The sequence below is a fragment of the Drosophila albomicans genome, chromosome X, assembly GCF_009650485.2.
Source record: "Drosophila albomicans strain 15112-1751.03 chromosome X, ASM965048v2, whole genome shotgun sequence".
Lineage (NCBI taxonomy): Eukaryota > Metazoa > Arthropoda > Insecta > Diptera > Drosophilidae > Drosophila > Drosophila albomicans.
The window spans coordinates 16,422,818-16,441,445 of NC_047627.2; the positions used below are offsets into that span (position 1 = coordinate 16,422,818).

At 39.0% G+C, this 18,628-nt stretch overlaps 1 protein-coding gene across 1 annotated transcript in view; it reads right to left on the reverse strand.

Moving 5' to 3' along the window:
- The window catches only part of LOC117578284 (uncharacterized), a 99,534-nt gene that overhangs the window by 5,356 nt on the left and 75,550 nt on the right, over nucleotides 1-18,628 (reverse strand). Inside the window, 1 exon segment of the mRNA XM_034263725.2 lies at nucleotides 12,794-12,914. The gene's annotated coding sequence lies outside the window, so the exon portion shown is untranslated.

The window sequence follows — 18,628 nt, forward strand, 5'->3', positions numbered from 1 at the left end:
GCTGACACACACCAGTTCGCAGACAAACGGGCGACATTTTTGACTCGTTCCATTTGTCCAGCTGTCTGAGTGTCTCTCTGTCTGTCTGTCAGTCTCTTGTGCACTTTCAATTGATGTATGTAGCTGCGAGCATGTTGTCCATTTGTGTAAGTCTCCATCTCTCTCCACCTATCTCTCTTTTTGTTCGGTTCATTTCTTTGGCCACTCCCCAACCCAACATGCAGCATGCAGAGCATCCCCTGCAGGCCACTAAACAGTTTGTTAGCCCTCTGCTCTCTGGCAGCCACTCACTCGACTGTGCAATACCCTAGCGAGTATTCTGTGCACACCTGAGACACTATTATGATTGCCTTTGCCTCTGCCTCTCTCTGCCTCTGGGATTGGCCATTTGCAAAGGCAACACACAAACGAGGCCAGGCACTTAAAATCCTTCTTTGCCGTTGCCGTTGCAGTCGCCGTTGCCATTTGCCGCCCGCAGCTTTAATGCAATTTTTACATAATCAAAAACTTTGTGCAACAACCCGAAATCAGGCAAAATGTAAAAACACCTCCATACAAACGGAGACAGACAGACAAGTGGAGAACAGAGTCCCTAAGCCAGGTTGCAGCATTCCAGCAGCTTAGAGTTTTTGCTCAAGTGTTTTCCATTTCATTTGCATGCGCCGCAAAAACTTTGCCAGCAAACATACACACAAAATGCACACACTCAAATACACACACACACGAGCACACGCAAATTCACACATCTATGCAGACAGTCAGTTGAAGAGTTAGCGAACATTATACAAAATATTTTGCAACAAGCTTTCAACAGGCTTCGTTTCGTTTCACTTCTCGTATTTTTGTTTTTCCCTTTTATTTTTTTGTGATATTTTTTGGCAACAAACATCTGCTCGAGTTGGCTGCAGGTCTCGTAAAATATGCAGAGACTACCTATCTATGTGCTATATCGCTCTGTGTTTGTGTGTGTGTGTGTGTGTAGCTGTGCCTGAAGTTGTTATAAATCTCTGATGATTTGCACTCAACTCATCCGAACTGCATTCAAAACGAAAGTCAACAGTCGCCATACCCTGACCACAAAAATTGCTCCACATTTCGGGGCATATGGAGTCATCAACATATTTATGTAGTGCTATATAAATATATTTTGTAATTTGTTGTCATAAAGTTTCGCTTTAAGACACGTAAGAAAGCTACAGTAGAGTGTGCTCGACTGTGAGATACCTTCTACCCACGTTTTGAACAAGAGCAGATTAATATACCAAAAATATACCGAAACCTATATATGGCATTTAATTTTTTTTTTAATATATCAAATTAATATACCATTTGACATTTGGTATATCGGTATACCATTACATTTGAAATATACCATAGATAAATATACAAAATATAGTATAATTTCTTTACTAAATTTAATATAACAAGTAAGAAAGTTACAGTCGAGTGTGCTCGACTGTGAGATACCCTCTACCCACTTTTTGAACAAGAGTAGATTAATATACCAAAAATATACCGAAAGCTATATATGATATTTTTTTTTTTTTAAATTTATCAAATTAATATACCATTTGACTTTTGGTATATCGGTATACCATTACATTTAAAATATACCATAGATAAATATACAAAATATAGTATTATTTCTTTACTAAATTTCATATATGAATACTTGCTAAATTTCCCCATTCGCCTGCATCTATTTTTAGCTTCCTCTAGGGCCAAAGATTTTAAATCAATCAGTCAGTTGTGGCAGCAAACTTCAATCTGCTGCTGCTGCTGTTGCTGCTGATTCCCTTGCTGCAAGTTCTAATTCAGCAGTGAGAGTCAGACTTCGTGTTGACCTCATTGGATGTTAGAGTACACGCTGATGTTGCGACAGGTGCAGTTTAATCTCTTTATGCAGCATGTGCAATGGCAATATAAACTCAATTATCATAGACAATATTCCAAATATAAATATTGATTGAGCCAAATTAAGAGCGTTGCTCATCAATCAATTTGCGCTTTTGTAGAAAGAGTTCAGATTTCGAGGACAGCAATCTACTAAAGTTTCTATTTATGTACTTCGCGTGAATTTAGCAATTTTGGAGAAACATTTAGTAATCTAGATCAAGCATTGTTCGAAGCATTGAAACAGTTATAAAGAAAGCATAGCAATCAGTTACTCGTTGTGGTTTCTATTTTTCATCTTGTTTATGGATTCTGATCTCCGAACTGGAGCTGTCGAAATGCGGACCCCAAACTGTCGATCATTAATCAGGGGGAGTAATGTCGCTTGATCTGGAGAATGTACTTAACCCAAATCCATTTCGAACATGTCAGGCATTAGCATTTACTATATACTACATATATAATCCCTTTTGCGACTCGACTTTCTCGCTGCTTAGATATTTCGAGCACAGTTCTAAGCGACGTCATTAATTTGGGTCACTTCGCTACGGTTATGCCATTTTTTTTTCGTTGTTTATTTTACATATGTATATATATTTTTTTTGTTTTTGGGCTACCATAAAAAATTATTCAGCAAATCAGCAGCAGCTGCTGGAATTGTACTTGTGTTGCTGCCGCTGCTGGCTGTTATCGCTATATATAAAATTGCTAGGCAAAACAGGTTCGATCTCGGACGCCGCCGCTTGTGGCGTGTGTTCCGCAATCTGTGTCGCGCCCAAAACGTCCCAAAAGACAATCGACACCGAGTTGGAGAGAGAAAAACGAAAACAAAACGAGAACTCGTCGAACAAAAAAAAAAAAATACATTTTTAATGATGCCCAACTATTCAACTACTTATTCAACTATTTGGCGGACGGACAACAAGACGTCAATGGACGGACAGCACAAGCAGCATAGAGTTTAGAGTCACAGTCCGCTTTCAAATTGGGTCAATGAGCGTCAATGACTTTTACAATTTTCTAGACGCGTTCTTCTCTCTCTATGTGTGTATGCGTGTGTCCCGGGGTAGCGTTTAAACAATTAAGAATGCTCAGCTCGCAGTCGAGTTTTTGAGATTCGATTAGCAGCGTCCATTGATCTCCACTTGCCTAACGGAAATGTGTGTGTGTATGGCTGTGTGTGTGTGTGTGTGTGTGTTGCGCACGCGCAAAAGCCACCAAACGAGTCTCAGAGTGTATCTTGCAGATACTTTAGCTATTCGAATGCAGCGCAACAACAACAAGCAAGAACGCTGCAGTGCACAGGAAATGCGTGTCACAAGGCGGCATTGTTGAGCATTTTCTGTTTTCTGAGAATTGGAAACAAACTCGACAAGAGTTTCCCATTGCTCAAATTGCAGCACCACAACCACACTCGACGACCCTCCTCTATGTTATGTGTTTGCCTCACGCCTTTTGCCTTCTGTTCTGCGCGCCAGAAATATTTATAGAATTTTCTCTTCCCATCGTTCGCTCTGTGTTTTTTTTTTTTGCACATTTAATTTGCACTGCAAGTTAAGCGCAGTCAACTGCGTTGATCGTTTGCTCGTTTGCTCTGTGTGGCATATAATCAAAGCTTATAATGGGGGAACCAACAAAAACAGCAGCATCAACACTAAACCAACAAGGGAGCTCGCTCTGTCTGCCACAGGCTGCAGCTGCGGCTGTGCAGCTGTGCAACAAATACAAAACACAAAGGCGTTTCATTGTTTATTTTGAGACACAAAGCTCGAGTGCTCGAGGCCAAATGAGAGATGCCAGCAAAAATAAGGAAAGGAGCAAAAGAAGCGAAAATGAGCCAACAGAGAGATCGTGTGAAACATTTTGCACTTGCTGAATGTTGATGTTGAGAGAGTGATGCACTTGGAATTTTAGCATTCGTTTTTCCAAAAACAATATTTCGACAATCAGCGCGATGATAAATCAATAAATGCAGTCAGTAATTTAGCTTTATTAGTTTATTGCTTCCGCTGGTATAATCAATTAAACGTTTTGCATAATTTTCTATAAATGCTTGTCAAAAATTTTATGAATACATATATTCCAACTAATGGGGGGGCTGAAGCTGTTGCTGCTGCTGATGATGAGCAGCGAAATTAAAACCCGTTTTTTGGGTTTGCAATTAAAATTCTTTGCATACACAAATTGTGAATAAGTTTCGAACTCGAATTTACGATTGAGTCATTAATGTTGTGCTGAGATTGTTGAAATCAAGTCTATATAGAGATCATCATCGATCAATGTGCGGTGGCTTTACAGCAGCTAACATTGATTGGTTTTTACGTTTACGTTTATGGCTGCTTTCTCGAGGCGGACATTAAAGATTTATAGAACTGCGAGACGAAAATCTCGTAATTACGATTGTTGTTCGTGGTATTATTATTGATCAGCTCAGCGAGTTTCTGGCGAAATGAATTCGCTTGTCGACTTCAATAAGCTTTTGGGCCATTGTCTTAGCCACATGAGCAATGACCGCTTAAATATGTGAGTGTGTGTGTGTGTGTGTGTGTGTGTGTGTGTGTGTGTGTGTGTGTGTGTGTGTGTGTATCGTTCATTCATCTATTCACTTATCTACATATGTACATATATTTCATCTAAAGAATCGTTTGGCCAAAGCAGAGAATACAAGAATGGGGAATTGTTGGCTTGCCTTCTTGCTTCTTTTGCCTCTTTCGCTGAAGTGGCACAGTGAACCGTTTGTGGATTGGACAAACGCAGCAGCCGTTTAACGACTGAGTTACATCTGTAGCTGACAGCTACAGCTCTAACACTCGCTCACACTCACACTTGCACTCGCACAAACATAACTTTCTAGTTCACTGGAGCTGAAGTGAAGGCGACGCGATTTTTTTCTTCTTCTATTTTTTTTTTTTTATTAAAAAAGTCGCACACACTTAAAATGCACAGGCGCAAAGTGGCGCAAATGAACTTAAGTAGCGTGCGTGCCACCGTTTCTTACACACATACAGATACAGATACAGATACATATGTATCTGACGGATGCGTCTACGCACAACAGCTTAACATATTCACACACACATAGCTATCTAACTGTCTACGTACATATGTTTGCATCCATATCTTTAACTGTATCTGTATCTCGAGCTGTATCTCATGCTGTATCCGTATCCGCAGCTTGCGTTTTTAATTCGCATCACATCCTTTTATTTGCGTACGTGTGCGTGCCAAAGTCGTGAGAAGTTCGTTTTAAACTTCTCCCCGCTCCTCCTCTCTCTCTCTCTTTTGCTCTCTATTTTCCTTCTCCCTCGTTGGCATTTCGATTTGCCCCCTGCAGCTTTTTGCTTTTCGATTGATAGCAAATGATTCTTCGTTATGTCGCCAAAGTTGATTTTCGCTTTACTTCTTTTTTTTTGTATTCATGTTGTTGTTGTTGCTTTCCTCTCATTTTTTTTTGGCAAATGAAATTTGCTATCTATATCTTTTGACTTGATGTCTCTGCGTCGACAGCTGCCGGATACATTACACTCTGTGTCAAATTTAATTATAAATAATGCAATTACAAACTCGTATATAAAAAAAAGGTTCTTTTTCCCTCTTTGCTGCATTTGACAGTTGGATTTTTGAATCTCCATTCCAATGAAAAAGCTATCGAGTAATCAGTCGATTATTTGTTCAAGTACAGACACGAATACCGCAGCCGAATACCAAAAACAACGAAAAAAGAAGTAAAGAATTATAGGCGAGTATCTCATAAATTCCAGTAGCAGCAACAATAAAACACCCAGCAACAACAACGACCATTGCAATCGTTGTCAGTGATTTAAAATGTATAACAATTAACAAACAATGCGGCAAATTGTCAAAAGACATGAAACGGGCGTCTGTCGCTGGCCAAAAAAAAAAAATGCAAATTGAAAACTGCACAAAAAGTCGCCATATAAATTGCGCAAACTGCGCCGCCTCCCCTCAACTCCCCTCCCCTCCCCTACGGCTACGCCCACTGACAACACACATACAGACAAAGAAAATATCGTTAATACAAATGTTTGGGCGAGGCAAGCGCGACTCTTGTTGTCTTCTATCAGTAGCTGTATCTACTGTATCTGTATCTGTCTCTGTATCTGCAACCGTATTTGTATCTGTATCTGTGTGTATTTGCAGCTACTATATTTATGTCATGTTGCTGGGGAAGTCTCACGCACACGCAACGGAAATGCTTGCCAATCAAAATGTTAATATCACGTTAAGGAAACGATGGAAAAATCGAAAAAGAAAAAACGAAGATGATAAAATACAATATAGCTCAAGTTGTACACACGCACTTTTATGGCCTTTAAACGATTGTGTTTCGATGGCATTTTGCATACGCGTTTAAGCCACGTTGTTAGCCACATTGTAAGCGGATAAACGACTGCATCTCGCTTAGCATTAGCTACTCTAAATGAATCCTTAAATATTTGCCACCTGCGCGCATAAATATTAAGTATACGTTACGTACGCGATAGTCTTGGCCTTAATTTGTTGCCTTGTTGCTGATTGTTGCACCTCTCTCGCGTCACGTAATTCACTTATGTTAACGCTGACGTTGCATGCACCTCGTTACACACACACACACACACACATACACACTTCCTTAACTCTCCTTTCGAGCAGCAGCACATCAATCAGTTGCCTCAGCAACTGCATCTGCATCGCACACACATGCTTGGCTCGGTTCATCCTGGAATCTGGCAACGGCGACTGCCAACTTATTATGCCAATTTACAGATGGCACACCACAACAACACACACACACACACCCAGACTTTGCAAACGAGCTGGCCAACGAATTGAGAAACAATTTTGGCGAAAAGCGAATCAACGTTTAGTCCACGCTCATGCAGAAGAGAAGGGAAGAAGAGAGAAAAAAAAAAACAGCGGCACGTTGTCTATAAATGCGACACGAAATGTTTAGCTTTGGCTTTGGAGTTGGAGCTGCTGCATGCCACAGAAACATGCAGCTAACTAACTGCAAGACATGTCGTCCACTGTTTCCCTCTCTCTCTTCTCTCTAGTTGCCATCTTCTTCGTTTAGATAATTTTTTTCCTTTTGCTTGCTGTGGTTTGTTTTGTGGCTGACTGTGTTGCCCTAAGTCCTGGCACAACTACACACATATATTTATATATATATATATATATATATATGTATATATAGTATATAGTAGTGTTATCATGGGCATAAGGCGGCAACAGCAGTCGAATGTTGTTGTTGTCGCAGATTTTTGCGTGTTTGATTTTCTTGTCACGTTTCTGCTAACAACATAAGGAAGCAGTCAAAAGCTGGTTGGCATCCCCAAAGCGGCAGCCACTCAGTTGTTGTTGGTGTTGCTGTTGTTGCAACGGAATCAGAGACAGAGGCAGTTGCAAAGACGTCGTCGTCGTCGTCTTGTGAGTTGTCAACAGCATTTGAATGACATGCACAGAACGTAAAGCGGCGTATCTGTAAGTTCGTCCCGCTGTCAGTCACTGCGCTGACTTTGATTGCAATGCGCCAAGGATGCTGCAACGCGACGTCGACGTCGACGTCAACGTTGTGGCATGCTTCAACGCACATTGCCGAAATTGTCAAGACGCGCTGACAACGCCAGCGAAAGAGCGAGAGAGAGTCAGATGGACAGACAGACAGACAACCAGACAGTCGAGTCAGTCCGTCAGTCAGTCAGTCATTTTGAGAGACAGACAGCAGAAGGAACAGCAGCAGTTTAGCTCTGCTCAAGCTCATTGCAGACAGCCAGAAAATTGTGGCGCATCAATTTCTGATAGAAGACAACCTTGCACATGCCGCATGCCGCGTTCCATGCAACCGAGCAACGTTCAACGCGCACGCTTAATGTGCCGGCAAAAAGTCAATAGTAGGTGCTCAATGCAAGCAAGCTTCAAACTTATGTAAAATCAAAAGATATGCTTTAAGCATTATACTATATAGTGTGTATGTTAGCTACGTAAGCATACGTAACCGGCCGCATGTAACGTAAGCAAATAACGTAGCGCTGCTGCTGCATTATGTAAGCAAACTCGTCAATGCAAACAATGAAAAGTGTGAAACTGTCACCTGTCGCTCGCAGCAAGGCAACAAACAGCATCAAAGTTGCTTAAATATTACACAACATGCACGACAGAAAGTTACTCTGGGGGCAGCTGGGAAAAGTAAAGCAATCAGTGTTTCAATTGTAATATATTTTGAGTACATTATTACCAAATTATAGAACTATGGAGTGTTTTAATTGTAATATATATTTTTGCATATTATTTTACGTAGCTGCAGATCTTTGAATATATGCTCTCTAAATTAAAATAGTTTCAGGTTTAAAATAGTAAAGAATTATATTTAATTGTTTACCTAACATTTTAATTCATGTGTTAATAATTCCTAGACTTATAGAAATTTTAGATCGAAACAGCTTTTAGCTTCACTTTTAAAACGTTCTTTGCCAAGGAAATAAAGTAATAATTTTAGCTATCAAATAGTCTTGATATTCGCGCTGCTTTTTCTCATAAATATTTCATTGTAACTGCTACTAACATATTTTTGAAATTTAAACTCCTTTTATGTCTCTTAGTTAGACATACCCGATGGCCTATATAAGTGTAGGGTATGCCAAGAGAATTTGTTTAGCTGTCATTGTTGCTGCGCACACTTTGTAGGCCGTCGCCACGGGTGGCCATTTTGTTGGTTGTTGCTTGTTGCTTGTCGGTTTTGGCTGCTGTTATATTTGCTGTTGCTGTTGCTGTTGTTGCTGTCGTCTGTTGGTTGTTAGCTGTTGGCTGTTGTTGCTTCTTGGAGCAGTCGGCTATTTGACATCGGCTGTTTTCCTTTCACTGCGCCGTTGCTTTGTAAGAGTTCTTACTTTGAAAATGAAAATGTAGGCAACACACACACACACAGAGACCCAACAACAGCAACAAAGAAAACCTTATAGAAAAAAGAGGTACAAAGCAGCAGCAGCAACAGCAGCAAACACAGCGCAACCCAAAACCACCCACATTGTGCCCAGCGATTTGCATGTGGAATTTATGCATTTGATGGCCGTCAGCAACCGTCGTCGTCGTCGTCCTCCATCCTTAGCTGCACATCCTGGCCATCGTCATAGTCGCGTCGCCGTCGCCGTCACTGTGGCACACTGCATGTTAATGAAAGGCAACTGCAGAGGCAGATGCAGCCCTGGGCCCTCGGCAAACAGCTGTCATGAGCCGCTAAAGCAACGCTTTGAGCTAACGGTTTGTGCTCGCCTGTATGCATATTGGAAATGCGAAAAGTTCAAGGATTGCTCTGCTGCTCGTTGTTGTCATAGTCAGTCGAGTTGTTGTTGTTGTTGTTGTTGTCGTGAGCTTAGATTCTGTGCAGATTGCGCTGCAGCAGTCATTTGTTGGTTTGCTGCTTTGGCTCTGAACTGTGGCCAGGTAACCCAAAAAGAAAAATATATAAATAAACCAACAACAGCGGCAGCAGCGACAACAACAAATGCCACGGCCTGGGGCAACAAATGCAATGTGGCACATGAGCGAGCAATGTGCACTACTTAGCTGAGTGCATGCATAGCACAAGCACAAGCAGAAGAGACAAGAGGCAAGAGACAGCTGGCACACTAACTGGCAACATCAACAAGCAGCCACAAGAGCAGCCGCAGCAATGCGACCGACAACCGAAAGAGCAATTGCTGTGAGAAGCGCATAGAAAGGCACATTAGCCTCTCACAAGAGAGCCAGCGGTAGTGCGATGAGAGAGATAAAGAGAGAGAGAGAGAGAGAACGGTAAAAACATATCAACATTTTAAGCTGATTGCAAATATTACAAAAATTAAGAAATTCAAATAGGAAATAACAAATTCAATATAGAAAAACATGAAAGTTTTACAGAATCATATTTCAAACAAGCACAATCAATTCAAATCTATAGAAATAACTTTTACAATTGTATATATTAACAAATTTAATACTCAATTCTTATCATCTTATCCATTAATCAAATGCGGAATTGCGACACTAAACCCGAGTTAAACGGCAGTTGCAATTGCAATAATTTGCAATCGGGGTCTTAAACTGTCTTTAAGCTTCGACTTGTGTTCAGGTTAAGACCTGGTTAAGACCACCACCCCCATGGCTATTTGGTTGCCTCCCCCCACGAAAACAAAACAAAAAAAAAACAAAGAAAATGGGAGACAAAAAACTTGTTGCCTTTCACTTGCAAATGTAACTGGCCATGTTTTTTTTTTGCCAGTCGCTCTGCGCCGTCAGCCTGGATGCCCGAGAGTCAGTCAGAAAGCAAAGCCGAGTGGAGTGGAGTCAGTCATTCATCAGGTAACTATGTGCGGCGCCCGACAGTCATCCAATTAAGCTATAAAAATCTTAATTTAATTATTTGCCACACGAACAAAGCCAGAACCCATATTCAACATTCAACATTCAACATACAACATTTGCCATTCACATTCACATTTGCTGTTGCTGTTGCAGCCGCATTCGTATGTTTGATGCAGTGCAGCACAGCGACGTCGACAACTCGGACTCGGAGACGGCAACGACGTCGACGACGTCGACGATATGGTGGCCGGTTTTTCTTCATTTGTTGGGCACGCGGAACAAGGCAACTGGCATCTAGAGGTAGTAGAAGCAGAGGGTGCAGCAGCAGGCAGCAGGCAGCAGGCAACAAGCGGCATGCATTTTTCATGAATTAGTTCATATAAAAGTCAAATGCACAAAACATACGCTGTGTGGCAACGTGGCAACTGGCAGCCTTCTACTGCTGGAAAACTGAAGGTATGGACTGGTAGCTAAAGGGCTAACCCAAGCGAAGGGTATGTTGTTTAAGGGGGCTGCAGCATTAAACAGATTTGTGGCCGCAACACACAAAAAGAGCAAAAAAAATAAATAAAATATGAAAACAAAACAAAGCTGACTAAATTTTAACAACTAAAACTTGACTCGACTAGCAAATGCTACGCAAAATGCAATATAGTAGACAAATACTTATTTACACTAATTGATATTTGGAGTACAAACAATCTTTAAATTTCATATTGTCTCTTATCGTTACGCTGATAAACACTGTGAACAAAAGTTACATTAAAATTAATTGATCTAAACGTAAAACAAATGAATTCAATTTAGATAAATACATTTCTAAGAAACTTGTTTGCGATATCACAATTGTGTTCTACAGAAACATTACATAATATATTGCGCTGATGCAGTAAAGTTGTTATAACAAATGAAGCTAATATTGCAAAGTACATTTAGTTTATTTGAATTTTCTACAGTGCAAAAATGATTAGAGAGCATTAATGCAAGTGCTATTTTAGGTTTACAAGGTCTAGTATTTCTTTGTCCGACTTGTGCTTTCACTCTCTCTTTCTTTTTCTCTCTCTGTCTCTCTCTCTCACAGTTTTTCTAAACTGAATTCACATATGTGCTGGGTTTTTGTGAGGTCCAGCGAGTCTTTCTTGTTGATTTTCGCTGCATAATTAATGAGCGCATTTGGCGGTCTGTTTCTGTTTCTGTTCCAGCTTCAATTCCATTTTCATTTCTATCTTCCCCTATATCCTTCACTCGGCTCTGTTTCTGCATATTTTTCTCATCACTGAATTCCAGGCAATAGCGTTGTGCTTAGTTAGTCTCCTTCTGGTTCTGCACAGGTTTGATGGCCATGGGACATAAATTAGATGCATGAAACGGGTGGGCAAGACAAAAAAAAATAAAAGCGAGTTGGGCACTAAGATAATACGCCCGATTATGCGAAAGCGTGCCGAGCCGAGTCGAGGATCCAGTGAAATCTCTTGGCCGGTTAAACTTTGCCAATGAAATGAAAATCAAAGCCAAAGCCGTAGCCGAAGCCCAGGCCATGCGAGGAATGCAGGCCAGGAGAACTTGCTTCAGGGTCTGCCCCAACAGAAAGCTCAGTCAGCAGGATAAAACGAGTCGCTTAATGTTGCTGTTGCTGCTGTTGTTGTTGCTGTGGGGGAGTGTGGCTTGTTGTGTGCTCGCCGCTGGCCATTTCAGGACCTGCCACTTGATACAAAAAATAAGTAGGAATTACGTTAGCTCACAGAGACCCAGAGACAGCAACGGGGATAGAGAGAGAAAGAGAAAAAAAGAAGGTGGTTTGTGGGCGGGGATAACGTTGCTTTTACAAGCAAAATGACCAAAAAGGAACAAGAAAACGACAACAACAACAATTGGCACGGCACATTGAACAAGTTAAATATAATAAGTACATAGGCTTCAGTGTGTGTGTGTATTGAACGGCAGTGGAGAAAAGAGAACAACAATTTATTTTCAATCGGGGAGCAAACAACAAACAAACGAAAAAAAAAATGTCTGAAAATGGCGCAACGTGAAAACGAGCTAAGCAAATTAAATGGAAATGGATTGGCAAAATTCTAAAAAAAAGTAACCAAATTCGTCTAGTTCACATTAAATACAGCAAACACAAAAAAAACACGTTGTGAAAGAGAGAGAGAGTTATTTCTTGAATGTACAGCTCTGATGAGTGAAATCTAATAAGCTGCGAGTGCTTAAAATATACATATTTGAGAATAGTTCACAGATAAAAGCTGATTAGTAACATTTTAGCCGAACGCCACAAGAAAGTGCACCTAAATGGTAATAAAGAGGGAATAATTTGCAACAATAATTGTCACGTTTGGAAAGTAAATTTGATGTGCCTAAAAATGAAATAAATCATCTTCATAATCAACAGTAACAATAGTTTTTTCTATCTATGCTCTGTCTCCGTTTGATCAAAAAGTCCCTCAGCGCATTATTTTCATTATAATCAATAAACGAAAACTAGTTGCCATTTCAGTTTAATATTCAATACTCGATCCAAGCTCATTCTTTGTTGCGTCTAATGCGGTAAGCTTACCTGGACAAATGCGCTGCAGAGTTGCCAATTTGCTGTTTCAAGGACAGCTGCTGCACGTTGATATTACTATTTGTTATAGTTGTAGTTGTAGTTGTTGCGCTTACAGCGTTTGTTGTTGTGGCTGCAAAGAGTAACAAAAAATAGAGTTTGGTTAGAGTACAGCAAAAAAAATGTCTTTTGTTCCGGTTTTAAAGCCGTCGCCAGACAACGACAACGACGGCGACACACAATTTAACAAAATACAACAGCAGCAAAAGGCAACAACAACCGAAGAAAAAAAAAATGTAGTCTAAAATCGGCTTTTGGCTTTTGGTTTACCTCTAAGCTCATTAATTTTATTTGCCCTTTGCGGTGGCTGCTGCCGTGGAAGCTCTGCTCTGTCTCAAGTGTGCGACTCGACAGAAAAAAGAGCATAAAAATTGAAAAAAGGGAGACTTACTGCACACACATACACACACATATATACCTATAAACGCTTTGTTCTCTATTCGTATGCAAAAAAATAAAAGAAAAGAAAAGCAAAAGAAATGGAGGCCAAAGTCAAGTGGCAACAGGCTGAAGCAAGACTAAGGCCGCCCAATCTGAATCCCAATCCAAATCCCTGGCCCACCGGCTTTAACTGGCAACATCCGCCCCAGACTTTGGGGTACATATACTTTTGATGTTGTCGCTTCTTGTCAGTTGCCAGTTGCTAGGTGAAACAAAATAACAAGTAAGAAAGCTGCAGTCGAGTGTTCTCGACTGTGAGATACGCGTTATCCATTTTTAATAAAAGTATTTATACCAAATTAACATACCAAAAAATACTAAAATATACCGAAGCTGGAATGTAGATATATTACAACATTCATAATATACCATAAATTATGCCAATTTAACATACATGAAATACTAAAATATGCCGAAGCTGGAATATAGATATATTGTACTACAACATTCATAATATACTATAGAATACATAAAATACTAAAATATACCGAAGCTGGAATATAGATATACTACAACATTCATAATATACTATAGAATACATAAAATACTAAAATATACCGAAGCTGGAATATAGATATACTACAACATTCATAATGTACTATAGAATACATAATATATCAAAATATACCATAAATTATGCCAATTTAACATACATTAAATACTAAAATATACCGAAGCTAGAATATAGATATACTACAACGTTCATAATATACTATGTAATACATAAAATACTAAAATATACCGAAGCTGGAATATAGATATACTACAACATTCATAATATACTATAGAACACATAATATCAAAAATATACCATAATTATGTCAATTTAACATACATAAACTACTAAAATATACCGAAGCTGGAATATAGATATACTACAACATTCATAATATACTATAGAACACATAATATATCAAAATATACCATAAATTATGTCAATTTAACATACATAAAATACTAAAATATACCGAAGCTGGAATATAGTATACTACAACATTCATAATATACTATAGAATACATAAAATATACCGAAGCTGGAATATAGATATACTACAACATTCATAATATACTATCGAATACATAATATATCAAAATATACCATAAATTATGCCAATTGAACATACATAAAATACTAAAATATACCGAAGCTGGAATATAGATATACTACAACATTCATAATATACTATAGAACACATAATATATCAAAATATACCATAAATTATGTCAATTTAACATACATAAAATACTAAAATATACCGAAGCTGGAATATAGATATACTACAACATTCATAATATACTATAGAACACATAATATATCAAAATATACCATTAATTATGCCAATTTAACATACATAAAATACTAAAATATACCGAAGCTGGAATATAGATATACTACAACATTCATAATATACTATATAATACATAAAATACTAAAATATACCGAAGCTGGAATATAGATATACTACAACATTCATAATATACTATAGAATACATAATATATGAAAATATACCATAAATTATGCCAATTTAACATACATAAACTACTGAAATATACCGAAGCTGGAATATAAATATACTACAACATTCATAATATACTATATAGTACATAAAATACTAAAATATACCAAAGCTGGAATATAGATATACTACAACATTCATAATATACTATAGAATACATAAGATATCAAAATATATAAATTATGCCAATTTAACATACATAAACTACTAAAATATACCGAAGCTGGAATATAGATATACTACAACATTCATAATATACTATAGAATACATAATATATCAAAGATATTCTTATAGTCTCTGAGATCCCGTGTTACATATGGACAGGCGGACATGGTTATACCATCTCGACTATTCACGCTGCGAAACGCCGCATTCTGTGTATTTTCCGTTGACACAACGTTATAATACCCTTCTACCCTACGGGTAGTCGGTATAAAAATACGGTTCAAGGTTTTTTGGGTGTGTGTGGAGTTTTGCGCGCTGCGGGCGCAAAAGTGAAAGTGAATTATTAAAAACAATTGCAATTGACGCTGATAACTGTAGCACACAAACTACTGCAGTCAGTCACGCAGTTGTCCCCACGCTCGAGTGGTTTTGTTAGCCAAGTGAGCCAAGTTAAGTTGCCCACATATAAACGCTTGTCATCAGAAATGGCACGAGCCGCCGTCAATAAATGGCCTTTAACGCAGTTTATAGACATTTGGGTTATTGGGTGACTTACTCTGTTATGTCTTGACCCAAGCCCACAAAACTAGAAATAAGAGTACGATATATGTATATCTTTAGTTTCGATTGACATTTATTTATTGAACTATGTTTTGTTATTTCATAAATCGAAATTTCAATTGTTCGGCTGCCATATAAAACAATTGAAATAAATTTGAATATTCTTCTTACCCTCGCTCTCTCTCTCTCATTCATTCTTGTGGCTTGCCTTTGCTTTTGTTGAACGATTTTGGGTTTTTGATTAATGTCTCTCTGCGTGTGTGTGTGTGTGTGTGTGTTGCAACCTCAAGCCCTTCAATATAACATATGCTACTATATATGTATAAAGTATATTCTACACACACAGGCAAAATCTCATTGCAATTGCCATTTCCATTCCATTTTCATTTTCATTTCGATTTTCATTTGGTTTTCCGGTCCAAGTTACTTGCAAATGTCAGTCAACTTTAGATTTCAACACTGAAGTGTTCGCAATGACTGTGCGTCGTTCTGTGCTGGGTAAGGGGAGTGTAAAGGGGCGTGATGCTGTTCGTTTTACATGTAGTTCTCGACACATTGCTCATACGCAGCGTTCGCCTCGAGCCAAATGAAGTTACTTGCGGTTGGTTGTTAGTTTTAAAACAGTTTTTTCCAGCAACTGCCATTGACTCTCTCGTTGTTGCTGTTGTTCTTGTTGTTGTTGTTGTTGTTGTGGCTGCTGTCAGGCGTCTTTTTATGTGCATATGTGTGAGTGAACGAACAAGACAGACAGACAGAGATAGAGAAAGAGAAAGAGAGAGGGATAGAAAGACTTGATTTATGTCGCTTTATTTCATTTTAATTGAAAAACTTGCACAGTGAGCGACCAAAGCCAAGTGGAATTTACGCCCAGCCAACGCACAAAAGAGCAAATATAATTAAAATGGCATTTAAAATGTTTTCGGCTACCGGCAGCAACAGCAACAGCAACAGTTACAATAGCAACACCAACAGCAGCAATAACAAATAGCAACAACAATGTGAGCAGACGACAAAAAACAAATATGCAAGCTACTCGTAGAAAATGTATGTAATGGCATAAAAAAGTAAATAAATTACAAGACAAAAGCTCAAATGTAAATAAAATGACTTTATTAAAAAGCTGGGCAACCCAACAAAAAAGGATAGGCGTGTTTATAAACTTTCAGTGTGCAAATAATAAAGACATTCGCAAGTTCTATGGCTGCCACAGCTGAAGAGCTGTGAACCTGACGCGCCAAGAAGAGTGAGTTTGAGGCAAGTAAATTGTGCTGGCGTTGCAGCTAACACGACCCACAGATACCCTTCCCCTTCTGCTTCTGCCCCACCGCAGGGCAAAGCGAGCAGCTTTTTTCAATTCGTATGACAAATGCAAATGACGCACACACACACACACACACACACACACACACACATCGAGCGAGTTGCTTTTTGGCGGTGGCAACTTTGAAAGTGGGCGCAGCCATTGCCATAATACAAAATACAAGCAAACGAAATATAACTAGACCTATGCACAGTGGGCACACATTTCTAAAATGGCAAGAGCTTATATTTTTTTAGCAATTACCAAATTGTCAAGAACTTGATTTTATATATATTTTTTATTTACTCAATTGTCATTTTAAAAAAATTTCAAATTTTCAAGCACTTGTCTTATATCCAATGATTCATATATATTATTACAGTTTTTTTATTAAGAAATTACCAAATTTTCAAAAACTTGTTGCAAAAAAAGTTTTATTTATACACATCCTGTTGTTTTATTTTATATTATATTTATATTACTTTGCTTTAGTATGAAATGTCTAAATAATAAGGTAAAATAAACATATATTGAAATGCTTGAATGAATTTTCATTTTATAAAATTTCTTTCTATAAATGTGTTTTCTAAAAATGTATGTGCTTTAATTTATTTTTATTCTTAACTTTTGCTATTGTCCTGTCATACTTCCCTGGTCATTTTGTTTGTCTGCCGTCACTTGCAACCCATTTCGAAATACCTTGCCCCACTCAGACTCTACAATTTTAGCACAATTATCAAATACACTACTCCTGCGGAGAGGCGAGCGAGCAAACAGTCGCAAGCACTTGACCAAACCACGGTGCAACAGCAACAGCAACAGCAGCAACTGCAAGAGGCAGAGATCTGGCAGCAACAGCAGCAGAAAAAATGCCGCCAACAACGTAAATCATGCGGCCAGCATAAAACAGCAACAGCAACAACAACGCCAACGAAAAGAACAAACAGACAACCAGCACGAAAAACGCCAACGCAAAACGGTAACAGCAACAGCAGCAGCAGCAGCAATAGCAGCAACAGCAACAAGAACAATTTCAACAGCAGGCAACAGTATCAACAAAAAGTGAAATTAAATAACAATAACAAGGTTAGCTATGTTTTTCTGTCGCTTCTGCTGACTGCCTGCCTGCCTGCCTGCTGCTGTTGCTGTTGCGATAACGTTGCCAATATGCGCAATGCAACAACAGAGCAACAGCAGCTGGAGAGAGAGAGCGAGAGAGAGAAAGAGAAACAAGAATTTATTTCGAATGTGCAGCAAATTGAGTGTTTTTATTGCATTAACATAAATAAATTAGAATGCCAACGCGACGCGCATGTTGCTGACTCACGACGAGTCGGAGGCAACAGCAACACCGACGGCAGCAGCAACATCAGTGGCAGCAACATTTGCAAAAGTTGTCCCTGCAGCAACGTCAGCTGACGCGTGTTGGCTGTCAGAGTAATGTTTTGTATAAGTGTGAGTGAGCCATCAGTATGTGTGTGTGTGTGTGTGTGTGTGTGTGTGTGTGTAAATGGTTGCTGATGCTGCCCACAGCAACATTCACATGCAACTTTGCTGTGTCAGCAACATTTGTATATTGTTGCCGACGCTGCATCGACACGAGTTTCTTGCTGCTGTTGCAAATGTTGTGTGTGTGTGTGTGTGTGTGTGTGTGTGTGTGGTTGTGTGTGTTTGTGTTGCCGTGAACTGCAATGACTGTGCTTAACGGTGCTTTCAGCGCACGTTTGCATATGTTTGCCGTCCTTACGACCAGCAACCAGCAACCAACAACCAGCAACCAGCAACATTACCACGTGCGGCT